Source organism: Crotalus tigris, unplaced genomic scaffold (genome assembly GCF_016545835.1).
Source record: "Crotalus tigris isolate CLP2741 ecotype Arizona unplaced genomic scaffold, ASM1654583v1 scf7180000019068.10715455, whole genome shotgun sequence".
In the NCBI taxonomy this organism is placed as follows: domain Eukaryota; kingdom Metazoa; phylum Chordata; class Lepidosauria; order Squamata; family Viperidae; genus Crotalus; species Crotalus tigris.
The window spans coordinates 8,651,552-8,666,594 of NW_024097358.1; positions in this window are offsets into that span (position 1 = coordinate 8,651,552).

Sequence of the window (15,043 nt, forward strand, 5' to 3'; positions counted from 1 at the left end):
TTTACACCATTTCCTCTTAGGTAGACCAGAGCTGCGTGTAGATAATTTTCACCATCAAATGTCTTAGTCATTTCCAAGAGCTAATATATATATATTTGTCTCTGCAGAGATAGAAGGAAGGTATGAGATTTGGGAGAAGGAAAGAAGGAGGAAGGAAAAGCAAAGAAATGACAGGCAGGTAAGGATAGTGAGTGCTGCCAAAGCAGGTAAAAATTCACCAAATGTTGTTGGATAAATCTTAACTTTTATCTATACATTCTGAAAAATGCCCTATTAAATGAAATATAAAGATCTGGGATTTTTAAAACTCTCTTGTAAATAAAGAAGGAATGCAAAACAGATTTTTTTAAACACTAGATCAATGTTTCTCCACCTTGGCAACTTTAATATATGGGACTTCAACGTATCTTAAAGTTGAGAAGCACTACACTACATCACCATTATCATGATACTACAGCAAACTGAATGACAGAGGAAACATGAATTGAAATTTGTTTACCTATTAAACTTTTTATTCTTTCAGGTGCAGGTCAGTTAAAAAGCCAAGGCAACAACAGAACATAAAAAGTGAGCCATTGTTCAGATGTGTTGTCTCGATAGAATGGTTCTGGAATACTTGCGTCTTCCAGTCCATCCACGCATTCCGAAACCTTGCTCGTTTCAAATGTTTTTGCCTTGTTGTTTAGCAGGAATGGGTTTCAGGAGAACTTCCAATGTATCACTATTAAGACAGGCCCCAGCCTGCCTGGCTTGCAAGGGGAAAGGAGTTGCAGAGGGGAGAGTAGTGTCTGGTTGCTAGCAGAGCAGTGGAGAAAAGCCAGGGCAACTATCTATCAACCACACTGAAGATACAATCTCATTTCTCTTCCTGTCTGCAGCCTTATGGCAGAAATAACAGCTTTGGGAATAAAATGCAAAGAGGTTCCATGATTTTTATCTTTCTCTCGTTAAAAAAAACACCACCAAGTTCCTTGACAGAATATGGGTAAATCATTTTGAGCATGTGCAGAATGCTTTCCCTTGAGTATTGAATTATTATTCAGCTCATCTGCACCTGAGAGAATTTTCCGGGCAAATAACTGGTCTTTCTAGCTAACTTGAACTTCTTGCTCTTGGCAGGAGTGATTGTTCTGTGGAAACTTCAAAAAGTGAACCAAATTATGCCCTTTCCAATGTTGTGTCAACTTTAATGGTACAACAATGAGACCAGGCAGTAAAGCAGGGTGACTTGCAAAGGCTGCTGTCTCCTGGGACAGGAAACAGTTTAAGTCTTCACTTCGAAGATGTCCCTAAGTAGACCCACTATTTCTTCTCTGTATGGAAACGGTACAACACTTTTTGAGCATTTATTTATAAGATGATTAAAAAAAAAATCTGCCCCCAATAAACAATTACCTGATCAGTTGACAAAACAAAACACAGTGAAAATACAAAACAAAATGACAACATTGTAAAACAGTAGAGATGACTGTGGCAGGAAGAATACATGCTGTATATTAAAAGCATTGCCAATTTTAAAAGGAATTTGCATTGACAAATACACTATACTAGTTACCAGGTGAGCTTTCCTTGGAAGAAAAACCCAATAATAAGTAAGGACAATTTATTTATAGTCATAAGTTACTTGTTTGTTATGTATAACACACAATTCAAAAGAAAACAGTGGAGAAAGATGAAAAAAAAATCTAAAATTATTCAAAGAGTACAGTAAATTAATTATTCCTATTTATTTATTTCTACTGCATCTCAGTGTATCAAAATGATTGGTTTTCATACTTTCACACACCCCATTACGATATCCTTATGGTCACCTGGTCAAAATTTGAGCACTTGGCAACTGGCATTTATAAACTGCCATTTATGACAGTTGCACTGTTCCCAGGGGTCATGTGATCACCATTTGTAACCTTCCCAATTGCTTCAAGCAAAATTAATGGGGGAAACCGGATTTGCTTAATGACCACATGATTCACTTAACAACTACAGTGATTCACTTAGCAACTGTCGCAAAAAATTGTAAAATGGAGCAAAGTCACTTAACTGCCTTGTTTAGCAATAGAAATTTTGGGCTTTATTGTAGCCGTTAAGTCAAGGATTATCTGTAGAACAAGATTTAGCAATTTCTTCCTATTTTAAGACATGAGTTGGGAAGTATGTTTTCAATATGATTTACTGGGACAGTTAGATAGCCATGGTATTATTAAATGAATGCATCAAACCAGACAAAATGGGCACACAATTATGATGTAAGTGGCTCAGGAAAACAGGGAAAATTGAGTTGGGAACTGATTATACAAACCTTTGATAAATATAGAGGATAAGCATGTATAATCATACTGCTATGACTCAATGCACTTGTGTCAAGTGGCATTTGTTTGTCACCAGACACATGTCATCATCATGCTTTGGCATCATCATTCTTTGCTGTGGATTCTGCTGTGCTTTAGCAATTCAATGTGCTTTAGCAATTGCTAAAGAGAAAGATTTCTATTGTGGCACACACATAATGGGTCAAGTCCTTTTGCCCTTTATTTATTTAAAAAGAACAGTGGCAAAACAAAACAGTAGAAAAACAAAAGGGGGGAAGCAACAGCAACAACAAAAAGTGGTTTTGTGTGTGTGTATGTGTGTGTCTATGAGTATATAAAAGTTTTTTACCTGTGTATATGTGCATGTAAATATTTATATCAAAGTTAGATGGGGCCATAAAGATTTTTTTTCAGTTTTGAAGAACACATTTTTTTAGCAATAGGAATGGCACATAAAATCCATTTCCACTGCCCAGGTATTAATAAATTTGTAGTTTATTGAATTAATATATATAGTGACATCTTACCAGTGAGTAACAATTTCAAGATAACACAAAAGTATTGCATCTTCAAGATATGATGCATTCTCCATTTCTTATTCCTTTTATATACAAATGCAATTGAATCCAGTAAGTCTGAAATGCTGTTTTTTGCAGAATAAGTCATAGTCTAAGTTCTTTTGAAATTTTTGATAACAGACATTAAGACTGTTGCACATTATTCATACAGAACGGAGATTCGTTGTTCTATTCTGTCTTTAAAATGTGCAGCTCAAATACATTTCACACCATGTCAATTAGATAATTGAATGGGATAAAAAGCATACTGGACAAACCACTATTATAATGATGGGAAGCTAATTTTTCTGTAAGTCAGAGTCAAAAATTCATTGCCACAACTATCAACTATCTCTCTCAACTCTATAGTAAGTAGAATCAAAGACTGAATCAAGGGGCCATAATGTCTAAGATCTCATCCTCAATTGCTTACTGCACTCTTTGACTAGGATCAAGTGTAGTGAGAGATCCAGAGAATGAAAGCAAGAATAGATGAGACCTGACTAATTTCAGATAGTCATAATACTTAGAATATATGTTGATATGTCAATCAACATATCAAAATATTGCACAGACAATTTTCAAATTAGAGAACCCATTCATTAAAATAGCATGGTCTATATATGATACCCAAAGTCAATGGGAGATTTCCAGAATCAGATTTCTCCAGTTTGCTCACATTGGTGATCAATCTGAGTGATTCATAGCCATTTCTATAGCAAGACAAAGCCTAAAACTCAACTGAAATGGGGCCAGATCATTAGCTGCTGTCCACGGTGTTTCCATGATAACCATCCACTCAATAATTTTGCCAGAAAAGAGATGACAATTTCAGCTAGTTAAGGCTTAATGATAGTCCTTGAGGTTCAGAGGATACAGCTTCAGAAAAGATTTCTCAGTTGTGTAATTCATGGCAATTAAAATATCTGTTCTTCTAGTAAGAAATATATTTCTCCTTGGAGTGGTAACACACTCAGCTTCCCTAATGTTTCCAAATCCCATGGCCAACCAACTGCTTTGGGACTTGAGATCCCAATGTATTTGAAGAACACCAGATTGAGAAGGGTCAGGCTTAGGTCTACAAGCTAAGATGAAATAACAGACAGGAGAAAACTAGAATCTCCCAAGACTCTCTTGCCAGTAAATTAAACTGGTACTACCAACACGTGCCCAACCAGTATTCTGGGTGTGATCTTTGACTTGGCCAACCAATAAAACCCCTAGCCTTCAAATATAGGTGGAGGAGAGAACTTTATCTTCAAAAACTTGACAAACACTACACCTAATGTGCCTCCAAAAGTAAAGACAAAATTTGCCTTCTCTGTTCCCAAAGTTGAAAGTGTAACTTTTGGAAACAACTGTCAGAGAGCCTGCAAATCCAGCAATAGACCTGTAAAAAGATCTCTTCCTCACAAATACATAAACATGCATCCACACATACAAATATCACAATGTCAAATGTGTTTCTAGTAAACAGTAATGAATAGCATGCGGTGTAAAAGAAACACTGAGCACTTCATACACAAAATTTTAGAACAATAGCACATTAAAGTGGCACATTATATTTATTTATTAGATTTATCTCCTGGCTTTCTTTTTAGTACACAGTGCATTGGCTTCCTCCTTCTGTTTCTCCCCACAACAACAGTTGTGTAAGATACTTTGGGCCGAGAGAGATTGTCCTAGAACCACCCAGTAATTTTCATGGCTGTGCGTGATTTAGATCCTCCTAGCCCAAGGCTTTTAGCCATTATACCCTGTCAGTTTTCATATCCGAGGCTATTAGGATAAGAGCTTACATTACAATTTCCTTTAAAATCCCAGCATGTCAAGCACTACTGCATGGTTGGATCATCATACATTTAATTCCTGACCATATTCTAATCCAACATCTTGCAAGATTATGGAGAATCAGAAAGCTAGGTAGTACTGATTGATCATGGCTACCAAAAGTGCTTCTATCACAATGAAATCTATCCTCTCATGACACAAGAGGACAGGTGACTTGGGGATAATAGGAATTATGGTTCAACTATTGGGGGGGGGGAGAACCTATGGCCTTCCAAATTTCAATGAACTACAATTTCCTCATCATAGGTTTTGTTTTCATGCTTAAATTCTACCTCCCTGTTCTAATGAGAACTGAACTAATAATGGGTTAACTTAAGAGGCAGCACTGATATTAATTATTGTTGCATAGTAAAACATACAGTTGCCTGAAGTATCTAGGAGGTCAAGGAAGAAAAGAAAGAGATCTGACGCAATAAGAGAGGATGCATTCTTTCTGCTCTTGCACAACATTGCTGGAAACTTTTCCATTTTACAGAGAAGTGTTATAAATGTTTCATTATATAAAGCCACATAGTTGGACAATCACTACTGGAATGAAGTCAGACTCGGGGGAGGGGAAAATTGTTGCTTTCTTACCTGTTGCCAGATCATTTCCAATTGTGCTACAGTTTAGTAGCGTCACTTTCAGCATCATAAAAATTAAGTTCCAGCGCATGACAGTCCAGGTGTCATATTAAAGGAAGCCTAATTGCATCTGTATTTTCTACCCCAGATCTGCAGGAGGTAGGGGAAATATTGGGAGGAGAAATAGCTTGATGGTAGAGTGCATTCTTTGCATGCATAAAGTCCCAGTTTTAATTCTCTCCAACATTTCTGTTCAAAGGAACTTGGGTAGTAGGGTTGGAAAAGGCCTTTCCCTGAACTCTTGGAAAATCTTTGCCAGTCTGATAATAGTCGGCAGACATTAAACCTGAAGCAACAAATTTGTTCTTCATAAAAACCCAAGTTCCTATTTACCATAGTTAGGATACTTCCAGACCTCAGTGACTTTTTGTCACTGATCTCTTCTGATACCACTTGAAAATATTACTTTGATGATTTCTAAACATGTGGAGCTCACAAAGAAGGGACTGCCAATGAATTATAGATGGTAGGTTTTGCCTTTTCCTACTCACTCAGCTTCCCACTAAATCATGTTTCTTCCCTCCTTAAAAAAGTGAAACACATTGCTCCAAAGCTACTTATCCTGAACTGATGGCTACCCATTTTGTGGGCATATTGATCTGCCAAGAACTAACTTCTGGGGACAGAGGATGTTGACCATCCCTTCCAATGACAGAATATCCCATTTCTTTAAACGCTAGATGAGGGGTCGGCAAGCTGAAACACTGAAAGAGCCATTGGACCCATTTTCCTCACAAAAGAAAAAACTGGGAACCGCATAATGCGCATGTGCACAGAACAAGAGGCCCATCCAATGTAGCCACTGCCAGCCCCTTCGCTGGACCGGCTGCTCCCCCCAGGCACCGCTCTTTCCCCGGCACCCGCCTGAGCTGCCCGTTGGCAGCAGGAGGAAGAAGGGGAGGAGGAGGGCGAGGAAGCTGCCGCCCCAGCTGCATCCTCAGCCGAATGGGCGGGGAGGGGGGGCAGGATGGGAGGCAGTGACTCCGGCAGCATGGCCTGGCCGCCGCCCCTGCTGCATCCTCAGCCGAACGGGCAGGGAGGGGGAGCAGGACGGGAGGCAGCGACTCCACAGTGCAGCCCAGCAGCTGCCCCTGCTGCATTCTCAGCCAAACAGACGGGAAGGGGGAGCAGGACAGGAGGCAGGAGCTCCAGTGACGGCGGCGCGGCCTAGGCAACACGTCCTCAGCCGAACGGGCGGGGAGGGGAAACAGGACAGGAGGCAGCAGCTCTGGCGGCAGCCACTGCAGTATCGTCAGGGGTCCCCGCCGCCCCGCCCCGCTCCAGCCTGGCCGCCACCCCCGCCGTGTACTCAGACACTTTGCCGTCGCAAGAGGAGGGTGCCAAGGCCGGGTGCACCATGGGCGGCCACGCTGGCAATGGGAAATGCCACTGCAGGGACGAGGGGTGGGGCCCGACCCAACACAGATCCCATCACCCTTGCAGCCCAAGGTCTCCTTCTCCTGCAGCACCGAGGGCAGCGGTGGTAGGCAGTAGGACAATGAAGGGGCGTGCTGCCCGCTCGCCGCCTCTTCGGCCTCGCTCAGTGCGACCGGCAGCAGCAGCAGTGGGAGGACGGCCAAGAGGACCGCGCAGCAGTGGGTAAAGGGCTGGGCAGGCGCCGCTGGGGAATCCGCTGCCCGTGAGATGGCCGAAAGGCACAGGCGGAGAGGGGAAGCTCCGGAAGCTCCCAGTGACCCCCCCCCAGACTAACACAGGCGGCGACGGAGCAGGGTGAGGGGAGACCCGCCGGGCAGGGAAGAGGCACCCTGAGACCGGCCACCCATGGCTCCTTACCAGGGACACCTTTCCAGCAATCCTCCTGGCCACCACTTGCAGTACGAAGAAGAAAAGAGGTTTGTGGGCAGTCCCAGAAACCAAAGAAGTTCAACCAATCAATTCAAACTTCATGAGAAGTTTGAATTGATTGGTTGAACTTTTTTTTTAGTCCCACTTTTTTTTTTCAGACTACACATGGTGGCTGAGGACAGGGAGCTGCAGGAGACGGCTCTGGAGCCGCAGGTTGCCGACCCGTGAGCTAGATGGTAAAATATTACCATTTCTACAGAAACATCACTCCCTCACATGATTTCATTGGAAAATAGATAATGAGAGCTATAAAGATATGCCAGGACATTTCAGGATAATAACTACCTAGTCATGGTGCTGTGCGTTCAGTAGAAGTCTTATCTCAATCTGCATTTCCATCTGGAAAAGTTCTTAGAAATTTGAGACAAAAAACAAAACAGAATTAAGATCACATGAAGTATTAATACTACTTAATGCCTTGTAAGACTACACCTGGAATATTCATCCAGTTCTGGTTACCATGATATAAAAAAGAAGTTGAAACTCTGGAAAGAGTGCAGAGAAGAGCAACAAAGATGGGCACTGCAGGCCAAAACATATAAAAAACGGTTGCAGGAATTGGATATTCTAGTTCAGTGGTGGCAAACCTATGGCACAGGTGCCAGAGGTGGCACTTAGTGCCCTCTCTGTGGGTACACACTCCATTGCCCCAGCCTTGCCATCCCCCGTGGCCCTCTCCTCACCAGCAGCCCCCCCCCGGAGGAGAGTCGCCCCGGGAGCAGCCTGCATGAAGCAGCTCAGCCAAGGACATGACAGCTGGGCAGCAGGGACAAGACTCTGCCCTCACGCCACATCGTGTACATATGCTTCGGGGTGCGGACAGAGAGCGTGGCCACCATGACGCTGCTGGGCTGCCTGGGCAATCTGCTGCGGCGGGCCATGGAGGTGGTGAGTGGCCCTGCGGGCAGGAGAGGCGGGGGCAGGGCAGGGGCAAGGCAGTTTTTGGGCACTCGGTCTCTAAAAGGTTCGTCATCACTGGTCTAGTTTAATGAAAAGAAGGACAAGGAGTGACATTATAGTAGTGTTCTAATATCTCAGGGGCTGCCACAAAAAAGAGGAGGTCAGCCTATTCTCCAAAACACCTGAAGGCAAGGCAAGAAGCAATGGATAGAAACTAATCAAAGAGTGAAGCAACCTAGAACTAAGGAAAATTTTCCTGATAGTTAGAACAATTAATCAGTGGAACGTCTTCAGAAATTGTGGGTGCTTAGAGCAGTGGTTCTCAACCTGTGGGTCGGGACCCCATTTGGGGTCGAACAACCATTTCACGGGGGTCGCCAAACAATGCAGTCCGCCATTTTTTCCCCCTTTTCCTTAGCTGTGCTACTCCTTTTATTCTATTGGTTTTTGAAAGCCAATAGAATAGACTCTCTTGAATAGAGTCTAATTCTATTGGCTTTCAAAAGCCAATAGGAATTGTCCAGGCTGTCTCTGCCCTGCTGAGCCCGCCAAAAGTCCCATTCTGCAAACGGTGCTGCAAGTTGTCTGCAGCGAAGGTGAGCTGTCTGGAAGTTTCCACCCCTCCCTGCTGAGCTACTAAAAATGTAAGTAAAAGAGGGCCAGGGGTGGGAGGTGGGAGGCTGGCAGGCGCAGGGAGGGTTGCTGGCGTGCGTGGGGCCCGTGGCGGGTGCCTTACCTCCCTTGGGCTGGGCCAGCTGGTGGCCCAGCCGGTGGTCGGCCTGCTCCATCTCTGCCGCTTGCCAGCTACACCTTGGCCGACGCAGGGGCAACACCATGCATGCGCGGTGCTCCCGGGCAGGGAAAGTCCTCAACTTACGACCGGTTGGGTAGTCCTCGACTTACGACCGGTTGGGTAGTCCTCGACGTACGACCGGTTGGGGGTCGCGGCATTAAAAAGGTTGAGAACCACTGGCTTAGAGGTTGGAAGACGAGATTGGACAATCTGAAATGGTACTGGGTTTCCTGCTTGAGCAGGGGGTTGGACTAGAAGACCTCCAAGGTTTCTTCCAGCTCTGTTATTTTGTTATTCTGTTAAAAATCCCTAAGTTACTACATATTATATTGTAGAGCAGGGAGGGGATTGGGTTCCTCTCTTGTCAAATTATGAAGAGTCAGAAATCTTGCCAGCTAATCACTAGTATATTCACTTTGTGGATATTCTCACGCATCCAAGTCATAGTTATCTCAAATGTGCTTTTTCAAAAGACAACTGGACTGTTTTTTCTTTGAGGAAGAAGAAAACCATTTATATATCTTACATCCACTTTGTCTTCTACCTATTCTAGACTTAGATAGGCAAGTGGGTGTCTCTCATCTATAAAGGATGCTTGTAGTTTCTGCATAATGACACATGATCTACTATTAGTAAGACACGAGCCATGAATGATGAGTATTCTTAATTTTGCTGGATTACTAACCCCCGGGTTAAATTTCAAGTTTTGGGTGAATTTTTTATGTGTATTTAGACAATAAATACACATAAACAATTTGTCTTAAATTTTTATGCACCTGTAGTATGTATACAATGAGGAAGTTGCATAGTTGTTTTAATTACAGAAATATTTGCTCCTAAGATAAACTTTTCATATTTACCACAAGTAGTTGTTTGGATAGTGGTGTGGGTAATCATACCTGAGTGTAGGAAAAGGCAATACTTTTAAACAATTCCCAGTTCTCAACCAGTATTATAATTTGATTCTGCAAAGATTTGGGAAGAATGTGACTTGTTCAGCATCACCTATTATGGTTATGTCCAAAGCAAATTTTCATCCCAGGGTCTTATTATATTAGCTCAGCTGCCTAATAAAGTTATACAGATTCCTAAGCTAGGGTAGCTGTCAGTGATTTAAAGACAAACAGTGCATTTGCTTAGTATCCTAAGTAACCTTTTAAGTGACTCAGTAACTCGAGTAACCTATTTTAATCAAGAATAAAATTGGGACAAATTCAAAATATATTTATTGTAATAATTTTGAAGTCTTAGTCTTGCTTTTAATTTTTCTTTTAAAATAAAAATAGAATCTTGATCCAAGGAACTGTATTAGGTATAAATGCTTTAATACAGTGGTTCTCAACCTTTTTAATGCCATGACCCCCAACTGGTTGTAAGTCGAGGATTACTCAACTGGTCGTAAGTCGAGGACTACTCAACTGGTGCAGCACCGTTTGCAAAATGGGACTTTTGGCGAGCTCAGCAGGGCAGAGACAGCCTGGACAATTCCTATTCGCTTTTGAAAGCCAATAGAAAAGGCTCTCTTGAATAGAGAGACTTTCAAAAGCCAATAGAATAAAAGGGAGTAGCACAGCTAAGGAAAAGGGGGGGGGGAAATGGCGGACTGCGTTGTTTGGTGACCCCCGTGAAATGGTCGTTCGACCCCAAATGGGGTCCTGACCCACAGGTTGAGAACCACTGCTTTAATAGTTTGATACCATTGTCTTCAGTAATGGCTAAATTATGTTAGTAATTGGAATGTAAAATTAAAATAAATCTGATTGCTTTTGTTCTTAGCTGAATTAGGACAAATTTGTTTAAATGTTCCTCATTTCCCTTTCCCGAAATATTAATTGACCCAATATTATCCAGTTCCCACAGGAAAGAGATTTCGGTTCTAAATTTGCTTTTTGCTTTTTATTTAATCACAATGGACTACAGTGATTATTAGCTGGCAACTGTCATGGGAAAAATCTATTTTCTTTGCTGACAGTGTCTTGTAGCAGATTTATCCTCTTCTGAAATAGGTCGTCTGCAGTCAGGAAAAAGTGAAGGAAATAAGTCAGTCAAGGAGTGATGCTTTGGTTGAGTGGGGGGGTGAAGATCCTTGAGAAAGAGGAAGAGGTGATGGGGCAGGGATTCGGGATATTGAGGGTGCTCCTAATTTACCAAGGCGGACAGAGTGCTAGGAAGTCATTTTGTAGCACTTCTTCCTACGCAGCTTTCTGACTAAGAAGGCTTAGCAAAGGCCAGAAAGATAGAAGAGCTCTGTGAGTCATAAATGCTGCTGTACGTAGCTTTGGCAGCCTACAACTGTCCCATTATTTTGTTTGGACAAAAAGGATGATCCTGGAGTCTAGATGAAGAGAATGGATGATTTCACTTCCTATGACTCTGTGCATATGACATATATTATACTGGTGACAGCTAGATAGAACAGAACTTAAAATAAAGCTTCAGGTTTCTAGGCCTTCAGTCATGTACAGCCACACAAGAGGATTTGGTAGCCAAATGACTGAGCTCCTGTTTTATTTCAAGATTTCCTGGCTTCTTTTAGAAAAGTTTACCCTGAGAATAATTGAGCTATGTCCCACCTGTTGGTCTCCTTCACAATCTATCCATGTGTGGCATAGTGGTCAGACCTTCCTTAGTCAACCTCTTGATTTTCCCTATGTGGAGCTCAGGAGGCAAATCCTTCTGTGGGAGGCCAGCCTACCCTGAAAAATAAATATTTTGGGACTATTAAAAGGCAGAACATTATATTTCCCCAAAGGATCTTAAAAGCAGAAAAGCAGGCCCAAATTTTCTTAATACCCCAAGCAGAAACTAGGCAGAGGCCAGGGCTGTAGAAATGCAGATTTGATAACCCTATTCAGAAAGATTGGGGCCAGGAAGCTTGGAGCTAATGAGATTAGAAAGACAAAGAGCCCTAAAATCTACAATCCCCCACCCAAACTCTAAACACATGACATTTAGGACATAATAGGGTTAACCCATCACCATCAGAATACCAAAAGGACATGCTCAAAAACTCAGGTCAAAATTCAGGCCACAGGAACAGGAAACAACCTCAAACACAAAAGCTCAATAAGGTATAAAAACCCACCACTCCCTGTTACATATGGTCAGCTGCTCCAGAGCCACGTCTTATGGTTCTGCTCTTCAATAAATTACAACCTTCTTTCTAAAGCAGTCTCCATTTTGTTTATTCCCGGCTTGGACTGGCTGAAGATTTTTCTTTCAACACTTCCTTACAGAATTGTAGCCACAAAGACTGTTTCTTTTATTCCCTCCCCTTAAAAGTAACCAGAAGGGCAAAGGTACTTTGGTTCACAGAGAAGACACAAAGCAACAGGAACAACAGCGGCATAGAAGGCTGTATTGAAAGGAGCAATGATGAAACTACTCGCCATCAGTCATCAAGGTTGCAGAAAAGTTGCTGGTGCATCCTTCTTTGGGTAATAAGCCCTCCTGCAAGGATTGTCAGAAAGGCTTTGGCTAAGCTAACTACTAGGTAGTTCTGCTTTTCTTTTGGTTTTGATTTCTGTGGAAGGAGTAGCTTCCTTCTGCTCAAAATACTTCATTGCAGAGCATAGTGCTCTCTGCTGAAGTGGCTAAAGCCTTTTTTAGTTATTTCACTGTGCAATTCAGGGATATAAATTGCAAGGAACCTGCCTTGAATTGCTTTTCCATTTAATTTTTTTGAGAGGGGACAAAAAAGAAAGAGGAGGGAGTTGTGTGTGTGTCTGTGTGTGTGTGCAACAGAGACATTGTGTTCTTAATTGAAAACAGTAAAGTTGCAAAAAGGCAGTGCTGAATTTCAAAAAGAAAAGGCAAAGGAAAGGGTGGAGAGAAAAAAATCTTACAATCTGTCTTTGCATTTCCTGCTGAGCTTGGGGTGTATGAGGGAAAATGAGCTTGGGGTTCACACAACATGCTGTTTTAATGTTCATTGCTTCATTTGGCATACTGGTTTAGCAGTCACTATGGGATGTAAATTGTTACCATGAACAGTCCCAACTGACTGTGGCTATATTCACTACATCATGCTAAGGAAATTAAATAAAAAAAAGTTGGGTGAGAGAAAAGGAGATGAGGTGATGCTGATCGTACTTTCTAGGAAGAAAAAAAATGAATGAAACTATTTTTTAGATTATTGGCCCTGAATCAGATTTGGGCCAACAGTAACAACTGCCTGAACTAGTGCTACTAGCATGTAGCTGCAAATACCTCGATAGCCACCATATTAATGGAACTGCACCTGCATGGAGGGAAGTAGGCAGCTGGGTATCCCAAGACTCTTGTTTTAGGCCCAGTACTTTTCAACATCTTCATCAATAATTTGGACGATGGGATAGATGGGGAACTCATCAAATTTGCAGACAACACCAAGCTGGCAGGAATAGCCAACACTCCAGAAGACAGGCTTAAGATACAGGAGTACAGACTTGAACACTGGGCACTATCTAACAAAATTAAATTCAATGGTGAAAAAAGTAAGGTTCTACATTTAGGCAAGAAAAACCAAATGCACAGATACAGTATAGATGGTACCTTGCTCAATAGTAGTAACTGTGAGAGGATCTCAGAGTCCTAGTGGACAATCATTTAAATATGAGCCAGCAGTGTACTGCAGCTGCCAAAAAAGCCAACACAGTGCTAGGCTGCATTAATAGAGGGATAGAATCAAGATCAAGTGAAGTATTAATACCACTTTACAATGCTTTGGTAAGGCCACACTTGGAATACTGCATCCAGTTTTGGTCACCACAATGTAAAAAAGATGTTGAGACTCTAGAAAGAGTGCAGAGAAGAGCAACAAAGATGATTAGGGGACTGGAGCCTAAAACATATAAAGAACAATTGCTGGAATTGGGTGTGTCTAGTTTAATGAAAAGAAGGACTAGGGGTGACATGATAGCAGTTTTCCAATATTTCAGGGGTTACTACAAAGAAGAGGGAGTCAAGATATTCTCCAAAGCGCCTGAAGGCAGGACAAGAAGCAATGGATGGAAACTAATCAAGGAGAGAAGCAACCTAGAACTAAGAAGAAATTTCCTGACAGTTAGAACAATTAATCAGTGGAACAACTTACCTCCTCCAGAAGTTGTGAATGTTTCAACACTGGAAGTTTTTAAGAAGAGACTGGACAACCATTTGTCTGAAATGGTATAGGACAGTGGTTCTCAACCTGTGGGTCGGGACCCCATTTGGGGTCGAACGACCATTTCATGGGGGTCGCCAAACAACGCAGTCCGCCATTTTTTTCCCCCTTTTCCTTAGCTGTGCTACTCCCTTTTATTCTATTGGCTTTTGAAAGCCAATAGAATAGACTCTATTGAATAGAGTCTAATTCTATTGGCTTTCAAAAGCCAATAGGAATTGTCCAGGCTGTCTCTGCCCTGCTGAGCCCACCAAAAGTCCCATCTGCAAACGGTGCTGCACCAGTTGAGTAGTCCTTGACTTACGACCGGTTGAGTAGTCCTCGACTTACGACCGGTTGGGGGTCGCGGCATTAAAAAGGTTGAGAACCACTGGTATAGGATTTCCTGCCTAAGCAGGGGATTAGACGAGAAGACCTCCAAGATCCCTTCCAACTCTGTTATTCTGTTCCGTTCCATTCCATTCCAACAAAGAGGGGTTGTATCTCCTGCTGCCTTGCAGTGCAATGTTTCTCAACCGCAGCAGCATTAAGTGGTGTGCAGCTCACAAATTCCCCCAATGAGCATGGAATTTTTGGAATTTGAAGTTCAACACAACTTAATGGTGACTAGACTCCATTTCTTTTTGATTTGAAACATTTCACTATTTATCCAAGAAGCTACATGGATAAGATCAAAATATTTTAAACCAGAAAGAAAAGAAGTCCAGGTGTCATGATTCAATTTCCAGGCAACTCTACCAGAGTGACTGAGAATTTTCAGTAGCAACACATCTTAATGTTGCTGAGTTTGAGAAATACTGTTCTGGTGGCCATCCATATTTTTGCAGCCAGGACTGCTACTATTATGCAAACACTGTGCTCTCAAATTGTGACAATACAGCCCCTTCCTCTTGCTGGGTTCTCCAACACCCATACCCATGTCTCCCATGAACCGGATCCTGCCCAAGGCCTTTTTCTTCATGGAACCTTGGCCTTCAGTTTTTCTCTCTTCCAAACAAAG